This window comes from Bos indicus, chromosome 23 (genome assembly GCF_029378745.1).
Source record: "Bos indicus isolate NIAB-ARS_2022 breed Sahiwal x Tharparkar chromosome 23, NIAB-ARS_B.indTharparkar_mat_pri_1.0, whole genome shotgun sequence".
Taxonomy (NCBI): Eukaryota; Metazoa; Chordata; class Mammalia; order Artiodactyla; family Bovidae; genus Bos; species Bos indicus.
The window spans coordinates 9,542,316-9,556,346 of NC_091782.1; the positions used below are offsets into that span (position 1 = coordinate 9,542,316).

At 51.5% G+C, this 14,031-nt stretch overlaps 1 long non-coding RNA gene across 2 annotated transcripts; it reads left to right on the forward strand.

Annotated features, from left to right (window-relative positions):
* Nucleotides 1-3,485: 3,485 nt before the first annotated feature.
* LOC139178938 (uncharacterized) lies at nt 3,486-12,054 on the forward strand. 2 transcript variants are annotated; one of them, XR_011563353.1, is made up of 4 exons: nt 3,486-4,354; nt 4,894-6,087; nt 8,116-8,284; nt 9,181-12,054. It is a non-coding gene; the product is annotated as an uncharacterized lncRNA (long non-coding RNA). The 2 variants fall into 2 exon arrangements; XR_011563352.1 differs by having other exon boundaries at nt 4,894-8,284.
* The last annotated feature ends 1,977 nt before the right edge of the window (nt 12,055-14,031 follow it).

Below are 14,031 nucleotides of genomic sequence, written 5' to 3' on the forward strand. Positions count from 1 at the left end.
AAAGTAATATCTCTGCTTTTGAATATGCTATCTAGGTTGGTCATAACTTTCCTTCCAAGGAGTAAATGTCTTTTAATTTCATAGCTGCAATCACCATCTGCAGTGATTTTGGAGCCCCAAAAAATAAAGTCTGACACTGTTTCCACCGTTTCCCTATTTATTTCCCATGAAGTGATGGGACCAGATGCCATGATCTTCATTTTCTGAATGTTGAGCTTTAAGCCAACTTTTTCACTCTCCTCTTTCACTTTCATGAATAGGCTTTTTAGTTCCTCTTCACTTTCTGCCATAAGGGTGGTGTCATCTGCATATCTGAGGTTATTGATTTTTCTCCCAGCAATCTTGATTCCAGCTTGTGCTTCTTCCAGCCCAGCGTTTCTCATGATGTACTCTGCATATAAGTTAAATAAGCAGGGTGACAATATATAGCCTTGATGTACTCCTTTTCCTATTTGGAACCAGTCTAGGTGAGGGAAAAAACATGACTGGGCATTTCCAACTCCAAGCAAAATGCTTGACACAAAACAGGTACTCTTGGAACCCTGAACCTTCACGTGGGCTCCCTAACCTCCCTGGTCCACCTGGCTCCCCGCCCAGCCCACGCTTCTGGTCGCACCTAACTGCCAGCCTCACTCCAGACACCCCCTGCCCTCTTTGACCTCTGCTGCTAGTCAGTCTGAAATGCCCTTGATGCCGTCCCTGACCTTGCCGCATGCCACCCTCCCACACTTGGTTTCTCCGTCTAAGGCCCATGGCTCCTTCCCGATCTCCTCCCTGCCCCACCACGGGAGCGTCCTGGGGGCCGTGTGGCCAGCTCCTGCCACGTCTCAGCCGTGCACCCCTGTGCTGTTGGAGGAGGCTGCCCAGCTCCAAGGTGAGAATGCTGAGTCCCGGGCCTGGAAGCAGGGAGAGGCTTGGTGGCCGGTCCGGGCTCCCCAGACTCCTGGATTCTGAGCCACTTCTGCACATCCCCCAGTAGCAGCAATGGTGGGGCATGAGCTGGCAGCAGCTATGGCCGGGAGCCCTTGCCCTCCTCACCAACGTCCATCGTCCTGACGCATGGTGTCCCTCAGCCACCCTGGGACAGTTGCCAGGCCAGGGTTCCAGGAAGGGCCTCAAAGGGATGAGCTTGCCCCTGCCCTGCCTGAAGGCACACAAGCCACGGCTGCTGCCTCTGCCCACTTGGCAGAAGGCACGCTGTGCGACTGGCTCCAGATGCCATGGCACCATCCAGAACCAGGCCGAGACCACCAGGCCGCATGAAGGCGAGAGGGAACATGCCTCTTTCATGTAAGCCAGCACTGCTTCTGTGCAGGCCAACCTGATTCTGACATGGCCCCTGCCTGCCTCCCTTCCCTCCACCGACACTGTCACTGAAGGGAGCAGGGGCAGGACGGGAAGCTGTGAGAGACGATTTAGAAAGGGCAGGGGTGCCCAGGAGAGAGGCAGCAGGGGTGGAAGGGGCAAGGAGGACAGAGCCTGGGGAGGGTTTGTCAGTGCAGCGGGGCCCCGTTGAACTCAGCTGAGGAAACACTACATGTACACGGGCCCGAGCGCTGAGGATGTAACTCGAAGAAGGCCTTGCACTGCAGTGCCCAGGGCACAGCCCCCCAGCAGGCTTAGCTGGCTTAGCAGGTAAATATCTAACAGCCAGTTCTCCAAGCTGTAGCGTCTGCAGATTTCCCTGGTCTAAATCCTCCACCATGTCAATGCTAAACCTTGAATAAGTCCCTGAAAGCTGAATGGGGTGAGCTCCCCTACCCCCGTTGGCTCTCAGGGGCGACTCCAGCGTACCACTGCCAGGGCTTCCTGTCACAGGTCCCCAGTCCAGCCACAAGCCTTGGCCCTGAGTGCACAGGTGGCTTGGCCTGGGTATGGCCCCTGGGAAAGTAGAGACCGGGCCCCTGAGCCTTCCCACTGCACCTTAACCCTGGCAGGTCAGCCATGGCCACTGTGTAGAGAGGAATTGGGGGACAGTCAGCTACAGAGCACCCCCTTGAGGTGCCCACTCCCCCTGGCTTCTGCCACGGCCATCCACCCCTGCTAATCCTTTTCCTGTTCGGCCACAGCGTTCCCTCACCTCCTCATAGTCAGAAGGGACTCTTCCCCAACATATGGGGCACAGAGCTCACTCACCCTCCCAGGCTCTCTGGCCCGCCCCCACACAGTGCTGGGCAGCTGTCTTCTTCCTGGCCTCGCCTCCCCTCACCCCTGTGGCCCTGCTGCGGACTTCCTGCCTGTCCCCAACGATGCTTTCACAGACACTTGCTGAAAGCTGCTCCAGGAGGACTGCAGTTCTGTCGGCTCTCTGAGGGCTGCCACAAACTGCTGTCTTCAAGAGAGGGCGGATCATCCCCTCCAGCCTCCCTGCCTGACTCTGCCATCCCAGCCCCACGCCATCCACACACCAGCTACTCCACCTCCAGACAGCTCAGAGCCAGCCCCCGTCAGCCAGCGACCTGGGGGGACTGAGGCTTCCCGGGCCCTGGTGGGACACGGATCTAGACCCCCAGGCCCCAGGCCCCAAGGCGCCAGCTCTGCAGGGGAGTCGCTTAATGACCTTGTGAGCAGTAATTACACCCCAGGGCCCACTCTTAATAACCACGTATTCTCCCTGTCAATGTGCCTTAATTGAAAATGAGTAGGCGATACAAGTTGCTGTGAAGTTGGCTGGCAAGCCCTTAACGTGATATTAATTGTAGTAATTAGTAGTCACTTTGTGTTGGAGTCATCTATAAATAGGGGGTCCATTAGTTTAGCAAAAGAGCATGATTTAAAATGCAAATAAAAGCCCAATTAGACAGATAAATCACTCGTCTTTCCCAGCAAATTATCATCTTGTGGGAAGGTGGGGACAGCAGTCACTCTGAGAATGCATTGGTCAGTTCAGGGACTCTGGAGTTTGATAGCACGCAAGCAACCCATCTGGGACACTGTCCCTTTAAGCAGGTTTGCCCAGGCTCCCTCAGGAGGCTGTCACTCTTGGGGTGTCCCCCCACCAGGCTCTTAATGGCTGTGATTGGTGGTCAGGCCCCCAAGTAGCTCCTCCCCCACCTGCTGATTGGTTCCCTCTGGCAACGTGGGTGTACTTTTTAAAGAAACAGTAGCACAGTGCACATTTGGTGCTGGGAGAATGGACCTGGGGTATGGGAGGAATCCCCTCGTTGGATGCAGTTCCTTACAGTCCAGAGTGAACCCATGGATACTGTGTATTATTCTGCGATACAAGAGTTTAAAAAAAAGTAGCACAACACTGTTCTGGGGGTGGACTATTTACTCTCCACTTCCTACAGCCTTCCACAAAAAACACTTATGGCAATTGTTGAAATCACACACACACACACACACACACACACACAGGCTTTGGGCAAACACTGGAGGTGGAAATGACTGGAAGTAGTAGGTGGCAACTGAGGAGGCATTAAGAGGGCTCAGCTTCATGGTCAAGGAGACTGTCTAGTTCTGCTTTCATTTGATTAGCACCAGTTCCCAGTCCCTTCTCCCAGGATGGTATTTCCAGCCTCACATTTAGAGAGGCCTTTAAGATGTGCCCAGGAACCTGGGTGCTGGTCCTTCCCTCTCAGGTCACTGGAGCTGCCAGAGACCTGGTGTTCAAAGCCCCATCTTGAGTACTTCACAGCCCCATTTTCACCTGCCAACCTCCCACCCCTATCCTAGAAGCCACCACTGCTTTATGGACTATTGAGGCTGGCTCTCCCACACTATTTGCATTTTAATGAAAGCTAAAGCCATTATAAGATAAAGTAGCCATTCCCAAACCCAGATAAGGATCAGAATTGTTCATTCCAGCAGTTTTTTCTGTCATCCAAGAATGAGGAGAATGTGGGCAATTTGAGAGTGTTAGCCTGTATTTTAATTGATCTTCTATTATTCTTTTATGACACAGGGCTTGCAACAGGTGGTAGTACTTGTGATTTTTAATGTCCTATTTGACAGAATAGAATATTGGCAACCATATGTGGATCCTCAAAATAGGTGTTTTTGGAAAATTTTGCCAGTGTATCAAATCCAAATGTCTGGGAGATGCTGAGCTAAAAGACTGGATTAGGGGCTTGGGGCCAGATGAGTCAGAATGTGTGTGTGTGTGTGTGTGTGTGTGTGTGTGTGTGTGTGCGCGCGCGTGCACGCATGCACATGTGCTGGTGTGGGGGCACTGGTGAAATAGGGAGGTTTATCAGCAGAGATTTCCCTCTCTCTGAAATAGCCCAGGACTACAACTAGACCATGGATAAGAAACTAGGAGGTGGCCCAGGCACTGTCTCGTCCGATCTCCTTATATCACAGATGAGGAAACCGAGGCCCAAGGAGGCAGAATAACTGGCCAAGCGACATGGTAAGTCAGTGGCCCAGGCTCTGGCCATCATACACTGAGGGTGCCTCCTGCTATCCCCACATGCACCTTATTCCTGGGTTGGCCCCTAAAGCAGACATCAGAGTGGGCGTCATAGGATAGGCAGGGTCCGTCTTGGCCTGCTATCTAGTTCTTCCTTAGCAGGGACCATTTGTTAACTTCCGGAAAGTCAAAAACAGCCCTACTGACCATCAGTCAAGAAGTTTCCAAAGGAACCAAGACCATGATCAGGGAGCACCCAGACAAGGCCACGGGGCCAGGCTCTTAGAGGGACAGCTGTACTCCCTATTTTAACTCTCCCACCTCCCAGATAAAAACTAAGACCCCAGCATGAATAGCCTCCCTTCTAGGCAGTGCCAGCCCCAGATTAGCCTCTGCTTCCCCAACTTCTCCTCCAAATCACTCAGCACCAACCTCTAAGACGCCCCTCTCAGAACTCTTCCCTCCAGACACTCTGGGGAATCTTTGGTAGGTATGTTCTCCTTTGCTGCAGCAAACTAAGCCTAAATGTTTTGTTACAGGTGTGTTCCTGGTGGTATTTGATTGCTGGGCTTTGAACATCCCACAGATATTTGATCCACCATACTGCAGGCAATGTAGTGAAGAAAAGCAACAAACTCTGAAACAGTGTGACTTAAGGATACACATATGATCAATGGAAAAGAATTGAGAGTCCAGAAGTAAAATCGTGTCCCTGGTCAAGTGGTTTCAACAAGGGTAAAAGGACCATTCAATGGGGGGAAAGAATAGTATTTTCAACAAGCAGTGATGGGATAACTGGAGAGCCATATGCAAAGTACAAAGCTGGGCCCTCACCCAACATCATTAAGTCACGTCAGTAACGTGAAATGGAACAAAGAACTAAACATAAAAGCTAAAACTATAAAGTTCTCGGAAGGGAACCGGGAATAGATCTTCATAATGTCAGATTTGACGATGGATTCTTAGCTGTGACACCTAAAGCACAAGTAACAAAAGGGAGAATGAATTGGACGTCATGACAAGGGTAAAACGTGCGTGCTTCAGAAGACACTATCGAGAAGGCGAGAAGACAAGCCCCAAAACAGGGCAAAGTATTTCCAAATCAGGCCTCCAGAGAGGACTGGTATCTAAAAGAACTCTTACAGGATTTCCCCGGTGGGCCAGTGGTTGGGAGTCTGCCTGCCAATGAGGGGGATGTGGGTTCAATTGCTGGTCCGGAAGGACCCCAGTGCCTTGGAACAACTGAGCCGGTGCTCCATGACAAGAGAAGCCACTGCAACGAGAAGCCCACACACTGCAACTAGAGGGTAACCCCTGCTTGCCATAGTTAGACAAAACCCGTGCACAGCAACGAAGACTTGGCACAGCAAAAAGGTTTTTTAAACTCTTATAACTCATTAATTAAAAGAGACAAACCAGTTTAAAAATGGATAAAAGATCTGAATAGAAATTTTTCCAAGGAAGATATATAATAGCTAATAAACACATTAAAAAGACACTTGACATCCTTAGTCATCAGGAAATGCAAATCAAAACTACAGTAAGATATCATGTCGCACCCACTAGGAGAGTTATCATCTAAAACTCAGATAACAAGTGTTGGTGAGGATGTGGAGAGACTAAACCCTCAGACATTTGTTCTGGGAACGTGAAATGGTACAGCCGCTTTGGAAAGCAGTCGAGCATAAAGAGCTAAACATAGTCGCCTTGTGACCCAGCAGTTCCACTCCCAGGTATATGAGAGAAATGAAAGCATACATCCACATAAAAACTTGCATATGAATATTTATAGCAGCATTATTCACACTAGCCAAAAGGTGGGGGGAAAATGTCCGATGAATGGATAAACAAAATGTAGTGTCCATACAATGGAATCACGTTCAGCCATAAGAAGGACTGAAGTACTGTTGCATGCTACAACATGGATGAAACTTAAAAACACCATGTTAAAAAGTGAGGGAAGTCAAGCACAAAATACCACATATTGTGACTCATGACATGTCCAGAGTAGGGAAATCTATAATAAAGACAAAGATTAGTGACTTGCAGGGGAGGGGGCTGAGTAAAGGGTTCAGTTCAGTTCAGTCACGCAGTCGTGTCCGACTCTTTGCGACCCCATGAATCGCAGCACGCCAGGCCTCCCTGTCCATCACCAATTCCTGGAGTCCACCCAGACTCACGTCCATCGAGTCAGTGATGCACTCCAGCCATCTCATCCTCTGTCATCATCATCTCCTCCTGCGCTCAATCCCTCCCAGCATCAGAGTCTTTTCCAATGAGTCAACTCTTTGCATGAGGTGGCCAAAGAACTGGAGTTTCAGCTTTAGCATCATTCCTTCCAAAGAAATCCCAGGGCTGATCTCCTTCAGAATGGACTGGTTGGATCTCCTTGCAGTCCAAGGGACTCTCCAGAGTCTTCTCCAACACCACACAGTCAAGAGCATCAATTCTTCGGTGCTCAGCTTTCTTCACAGTCCAACTCTCACATCCATACATGACCACAGGAAAAACCATAGCCTTGACTAGACGAACCTTTGTTGTCAAAGTAATGTCTCTGCTTTTGAATATGCTGTCTAGGTTGGTCATAACTTTCCTTCCAAGGAGTAAGGGGTCTTTTAATTTCATGGCTGCAGTCACCATCTGCAGTGATTTTGGATCCCCCAAAAATAAAGTCTGACACTGTTTCCACTGTTTCCCCATCTATTTCCCATAAAGTGATGGTTAGGAGGTGGTAACTGAAGGGTATGGGGCTTTACGAGGTGTTATAAAATTGAGTTGTTGTGGGGGACTTCCCTGGTGATCCAGCAGTTAAGACTGCACTTCCAGTACAAGGGGCATAGGTTCAGTTCCCAGTCAGAGAACTAAGACCCCACATGCCGCATGGCCAAATTTAAAAAACTGGTGATGGTTGAACTTATCTGTGAATATACTAATTCAATAAACTATGAGTAGGTTTATGGTGTATAAATTATATCTCAAATATTTTAAAACAAAATGGACTCAGCCCTTCCTTATGCAGGCTCCTTTCTATAGAAGAAAGTCTGCAGGAAGCACAGTGCCCCACAGACGGAAAGTTCCCACGTGACACAGGCCCATGAGGGAGATGCAGCATGAGCCATGAGACACGGCAAAGACGACTGGGGAACAGGTGTTAGCGAAGGCTGCTCTGGGGAAGTGACTTTTTAAAATATCTTATTTTACAGCTTTACTGAGATATATTAAATTCAAATGTGCAAGTCAATGATATTTAGTAAATTTACAATGTCATGCAACCATCACTATAATCCAGTTATGAAACACTTTCATCCACCTGATAAGATTCTTTAATCCTATATACAGTTAGTCCTATTCCACTAGCTGGACTAACCACTGATCAACTTTCTGTTCCTTTAGATTTGCCTTTTCTGGAGATTTTATATAAATGGAATCACAATGTATGATCTCACATGTCTGGCTTCTTTCACTTGGCGTGTTTTGAAGGTCCACGTTGTAGCATGTAGCAGTAGTTTTGTGCATAGTACTCAATGGGATGGACAGACCTATTGTGTCCATTCATTCCACAGGTGATGGATACTTAGGTTGCTTCCAGTTGGGGGCTATTATGAATGAAGCAGCTATGAACACTTCACAGCTAGCCTTCACGTGGATGTGTATTTCCATTTCTCAGGTAGCTTCCTAGGAGTGGAACTGCTGGGCCACGTGGCACATGTAACCTTCTAAAAAACTGCCACACTGTTTTCCAAAATCTCACCATTTTACAGTCTGTAGGGAAGTGACATTGAAGCTGAGACCTCACAGATGAGACGGAGCTGGCCTTGCATGAAGGAGGGAGCATACAGCTGCGGTGCAGACAGGGCCCGGCAGCACATGTGAAGGCAGGGGATGTAAAAACTTACCTGGACAGAGCAGCTGGTTCCCTCCGGGAAGCGGGTAAGATTCTTTGTTAAGCTCCCTTTGAGAATATGAAAATGCATCTGTCTTAGAACAAGGCCCCAAGGGTAGGATGGTGTATATGCTGAGTGTGTGGTGAACACAAGAGAATAGGACTGTGTGTGACACGCCGGAGGTCGGCCACTTAGGGCACAGCTGGAGGAGATGGCGCCAACTTTGGAGCAAGGCCAACTTTGGTTCAAATCCAGCTCAGCCTCTGGGATGTTGGGCATGTGTCCTAGCCTCCCCGAGCCTCAGGCTCCTCTGCTGAAGCTTCACCCTGTCACAGGAGGTTCTGAGCACTAGTAATAACGTGTGTCAAGAACCTGCTGGAAGGGGCCAGATGTGCAGCAGGTGTGCAGATGGGGGGGGAGGTGGGGGTGGGGGGGTGGGAGGGGGAATCTTCCCAACAGTTCAGTGCAGCTGAAGTGAGGGAGGCGGCTGCAACTCTTATCTACCTAGGAGGCAGTGAGAAACAGCTGGAGGACTCCAAAGCTGGCCAGGGTGGGAGGCTCTGGTGGCAATGCAGAGAAGGGGAAGACAGGAGGGGACAAGTCATTCAGAGGTGACTGCCAGATGAGATTACAAGAGGCTGATGGAGGCAGAGGTAGAGAATGCTAAGTGGGTGGAGGAATGCCTTGGTGACGGGATTAGGGTGGCTGGGGATGAGATGGAGGAGTCCAGCATGTCTCCAGCTGTCTAGTTTGAGCTGGGAGAGGACTGACAGCTGGGATGTGCAGCAGGGTATGTGCCCATCCACAATACTTCCCAACCTTACTTGCTGTTGGATGCGGTCATATGACCAAGTCTTGCTAATGGGGTATAAGTGGGTAGTATCATTTCCAAGTGTCTATAGCGAAAAAGGTGTGACTGCCATCATTCTTCCCTCCCGACAGTTGGAATGCAGCTGCAATGTCTGGCACTCCAGCAGCAACTTTGGATCATGATATTGTGGAGAACTTGGGACTGGAAATCACACACAGTTAACAACAAGAAAGAAGAAAGTTTGGGGCTATCTACATTGCCCAACTTCAAGGAGCACCCTTTATGTTGTATACTATGGTAAATAAAATACAGAATACAATAAGAAAGATATCCCCCAAATTTGCAAAGCAGCACCCTGGGGCCTGGGCCACTGATTCTAGAGTGCCAAATCAGCCTCAACCGTCTACCTCTGATCATCATGCAAATAAGAGAGAAACAACCTACAGTGTGAGCAACTGCTATTTGAGGATTTTCTGTTATCTGCAGCTGAATCTACCCGTAACATCCCAGGTCTAAAACTTAGCCTATGTCTTCCTTTCCTCTGCCCAAATCCATTTGTGCCCAGGATGAGCAATTATTGATTCCTTTCAGGAGAAGCCCCACTTTACCCTTGACGGTGACCCCACAAGACAACCCACGGAAGTGGCATGGCCAGGATTCCCCCAAAGTCCACCAAAGTCTGACTTAAGTCTCTCTTGGGCTTATCCTGTGTTTGATGATCTATGGCCAATCATCCAAATCTTAGTAGCTTCAAACTTCAGTTGACCCCCCACAGTTTTTCTGGGCATTGCCAACTTAGGATCCCCCAGGGGGCTGTGGTCAGATGGTGGCTGGGGCAAGGAGTCCTCTGAAATTGCAATAGGGCTGGGTGTCCAAAGTGCCTCCCTCATACAGTGGGCAGGCGGTGAGGGCTGGGAGCTGAATTGAGGCTGCCGCCGGGGCCTCTCCCAGCATGGAGGCGGGATTCCAAGGAGTGTCCCAGGAGTGAGCACCCCAGGATACTAGGCAGGAGACGTGAGTCTTCTCATGCTCCAGCCTTGAAAGCCATATGGCGTCACTTCTACCATGTGGCTGGGGCCAGCCCAAGTTCAAGGGCAAGGGGTTACCCAGGGTGCAAATACCAGGAGGTGTGGTGTCACAGAGGTAGGAGTCTGGAGCTTGGAGGGAGGCTGGACCAGAGACACGGCTTGGGCACCGGCAGCAGCATGTACGTGCTAACCAAAAGCCAGGGAATGGACTTTTGTGCACTCTGGAGTGTGCACATGGTGTGTGGGTGTATGTGGTGTGTGCTTTGTGCTAGGTGCAGTGTGTGAAGTGGGTCTATGTGCCTGTACATGGTTGGGAGCTGGAGGCTGGCAGAGAATAACTGGGATTCGATGGAATCATGTGTCTTTACATTAGCTTTGAGGGGTTGGGTTCCCTTTTCTGCTGCCTCCCACTTTCTCCCTGGAGCGCCTCCGCCACCTTCAGAGTCACCGGGCTGCTGTCAGGCAGCCCCCATGCCCCCTCACTCCACAGCAGGCCCAGGCGGAGGCTGCCCAGTGAGGCAGGCAAGGCTTGTGAGGCCCTGCCTGCCAGCAGCCCCCAGAGGACACCATTCTTGTCACCAAAGGCCTCTGAGGATGGTGAAGGGGTGCTGTCCACCGACCCAGGCCCTTGGGTCTGATATATGCAAAGGTCACTCAGCCAAAAGTCCGGAGTTCTGGGTTCCGCTCCAGCCATGTGACTGTGGGGACATCGTGTGCATTCTCTGAGCCAAATAAAACAACTGAACGAGAGCCCTGAGGTTCCATTCGGGGTCCCGGGACTGCAGGCAGCTCCACACAGCCTCTCTCATACCCTCTCTCCCCCAAGTCTCAGCTGAAACCTGGAAGGGGCCGCAGAGGCAAGACAGCACCTAAGTTCCAGAGGTCATCTCAGGCAGCCCCCTGCCTGCGTTCCAGCAACATCTCCATCAACATCTCCGTCTGAGCCCCAGGCCCTCATCAGTCAGAGGAGCCCAGCGGCTGCAGGGGAGGAAGCAGAGGGGGAGTTAATCTTCCCTGGAATATTAATGGCCCCATCAGGAGTACTGGGGACAAGCAGAGCAGCAATCTGCCTTTATTAAGGAGGCGGGTGCCAGCTGGAGTTCAGGGTTCCCGAGAGACAGAAGTGGGGAGAGCAGAGGCAGGTGGGGAGCCCTGAGGGTGGAGCAGCCAGTGGAGGGGCGCCCCACTGCCCCTGGGCCTCAGAGCCCCTCCCACCCCCTATCCCTCCCCTCTCCTGCCCCCTCCTCCAGGAAGCCTTCCAGCAGTCATGCTTGGCTGGTTCTCCGAGACCACCTCCATTCATTTGGACTGTGCTTGTCACCCAGATGGACTGCCCTCCCTGTAACTGTCCAGCCTGGTGGGTCCCAGGCTTGCCGCACACTACGTAAAGTCTCCAGGTGACTGGAGATTTTTGGGCTTCCCAGGCAGTGCTAGTGGTAAATAATCTGCCTGCCAATGCAGGAGACACGGGAGACATGGGTTCGATTCCTGGGTCCAGAAGATCCCCTGGAGGAGGGAATGGCAACCCACTCCAGTATTTTTGCATGGAGAGTCCCATGGAGAGAGAAGCCTGGCAGGCTGCAGTCCATGGGGTCACACAGAGTCGGGCATGACTGAAGGGACTTAGCACGCACGGGGACTTTTAGCGATCCTGATGGCCTCTTCACACCGGAGATCGTCATTTCAGTAGTCAGGAGCAGGCCTTGGTGTGGCTGTTAATGTGGTATCAGTTTCTGGGTGCTTGCAGTATGCCTCCCAGATGAGACACCCAGCCTGACCTAGGGGAGCCTCTCAGCTCTACCAGCACCCCGCTGCTGCTCCAGAGAGTGCTAACACTTACCTGTGCTCACTGTAGGTCAGATGCAGTTCTATGTGTTTGACACACTCACTGGCTCCTCACAACCACCCAGGGACCCCTGTTATGTTCCAGTATATATGGGGAAACTGAGGAACAGAGAAGTTAAGTAACTTGCCCAAGGTCACACAAACAGGTGCTAAGTCACTTCACTCATGTCCGACTCTGTGCGACCCCAGAGATGGCAGCCTACCAGGCTTCCCCGTCCCTGCGATTCTCCAGGCAAGAACACTGGAGTGGGTTGCCATTTCCTTCTCCAATGCGTGAAAGTGAAAAGTGAAAATGAAGTCGCTCAGTCATGTCCGACCCTCAGCGACCCTATGGACTGCAGCCTTCCAGGCTCCTCCACCCATGGGATTTTCCAGGCAAGAGTACTGGAGTGGGGTGAGCTGGGCTCTGAACCACTCAGTCTGGAGCCTACAAAAGGGACCTAATGAAGAGAAAGGCTCAAGATGCAGGTCCTCTGGGATGAGACAAGAGGACATTACAGCCAGGTCACCAGGAACTGGGCCTTTTTCTGGGAACAGATGCAACAGACCCAAGTTGGGTGCCAGGGACAGGTGGGGTCAGAGGGCGTAGGGCATTGAAAGCAAGCCCACGCAAGCCTGATCAAGGCCTATGCAGTTCAAAGAGCTTCCTTTCCACCAGTCACCTTGAGGCCCTCCAAGGCCTGTTGCAAAGCCCATATTACTAATGGGGAAACCAAGGCTGGGGGTGGGGGGAAAGGGGCCAGACCAACTTCTCAAGCTGGCTCGGGTAGGGGTTGGTGTGGACCCACATGTGAGAAAGTGCACTGCTCAAGGGCTTCCTCCTTGACCGGGTGCATGTGGGCCCCAGGGTGTCAGGTGTGCAGGTCTGCAGGTGTTGGGCGGCGCATGCATGCCCTGAGCCCACCTGGATGCCTGGCCCACACGCCACTCCAGGCCCCAAGGGAAGGAAAGCAGTGCTTTGACTCCATAGGTTCCCCTCCATTGGTTCCCCCATGAATAAGCCAACACGGGGAGGAAGCATCAGCTAGCCAGCACTCACTCCACTTACTAAAGCCACCACCAGGACAGGCTTCTGAAGCCGAGATTAACCATCGGCCTCATGACTGGAAGCAATATGTATTTTACCTGCCCCTGCCCACCCTTTCGGAGAAGGCGATGGCACCCCACTCCAGTACTCTTGCCTGGAAAATCCCATGGATGGAGGAGCCTGGTGGGCTGCAGTCCATGGGGTTGCTAAGAGTTGAACACAACTGAGCGACTTCACTTTCACTTTTCACTTTCCTGCACTGGAGAAGGAAATGGCAGCCCACTCCAGTGTTCTTGCCTGGAGAATCCCAGGGATGGGGAGCCTGGTGGGCTGCCGTCTATGGGGTCGCACAGAGTCGGACATGACTGAAGCGACTTAGCAGCAGCAGCAGCAGCCCACCCTTTTGCCTTTTTTGTTCACCAGGTTGAATCAATTTATTAGAGTTGCTTGCAATCAATTTGATTTGATTCCCCAACACTGAAGAAGAGAAATGAGGCATTGGGGCCCCGGAGCCAAATTTCACTCATTCAAATGAACCTGTGCCAGCCAGAAGGGGCCCAGCCAGCCTGTCACATGCCACCTGCCTTGCCCTCCACTGAGCTGTTCCAACCCCCAATCTGAAGGCTGTCTGAAGGCCACAGGAGATGGGGACACTCTCAGCCCAGCTGCGTCCTGACCCCTGGGGCCCCTCTCCCTGACCCCAAACATTTCTAATTGAAACCAGATCCTCACCCCACTCGCCACTCCAGAAGATGTCACATCACGCACAGTCCAGTGAGCTGTGCTTTCCAAGGCAGAACCCCACAGGATGGGGCACCTAACTGTCCCTGTGCCCAGACTGCACCATTGGAATCCTAGGTGATCACAGCAGTGACAACACTGGCCGACATCCACTGGGAGCTCCCCATGCACCAGGTGCTGGTTCCATGAACTCATCTAATGATGGAGATACTACGATCTGCTCCCTTTTCTCAGTGGAGACACTGAGGCTGGAGAGGTGAAGTGGCTTCCCCGAGGCCACACCAGCCACACGTGGTTGTGGCTCACACAGTGATGCACCATCCAAAAGCTACCATCAAGCC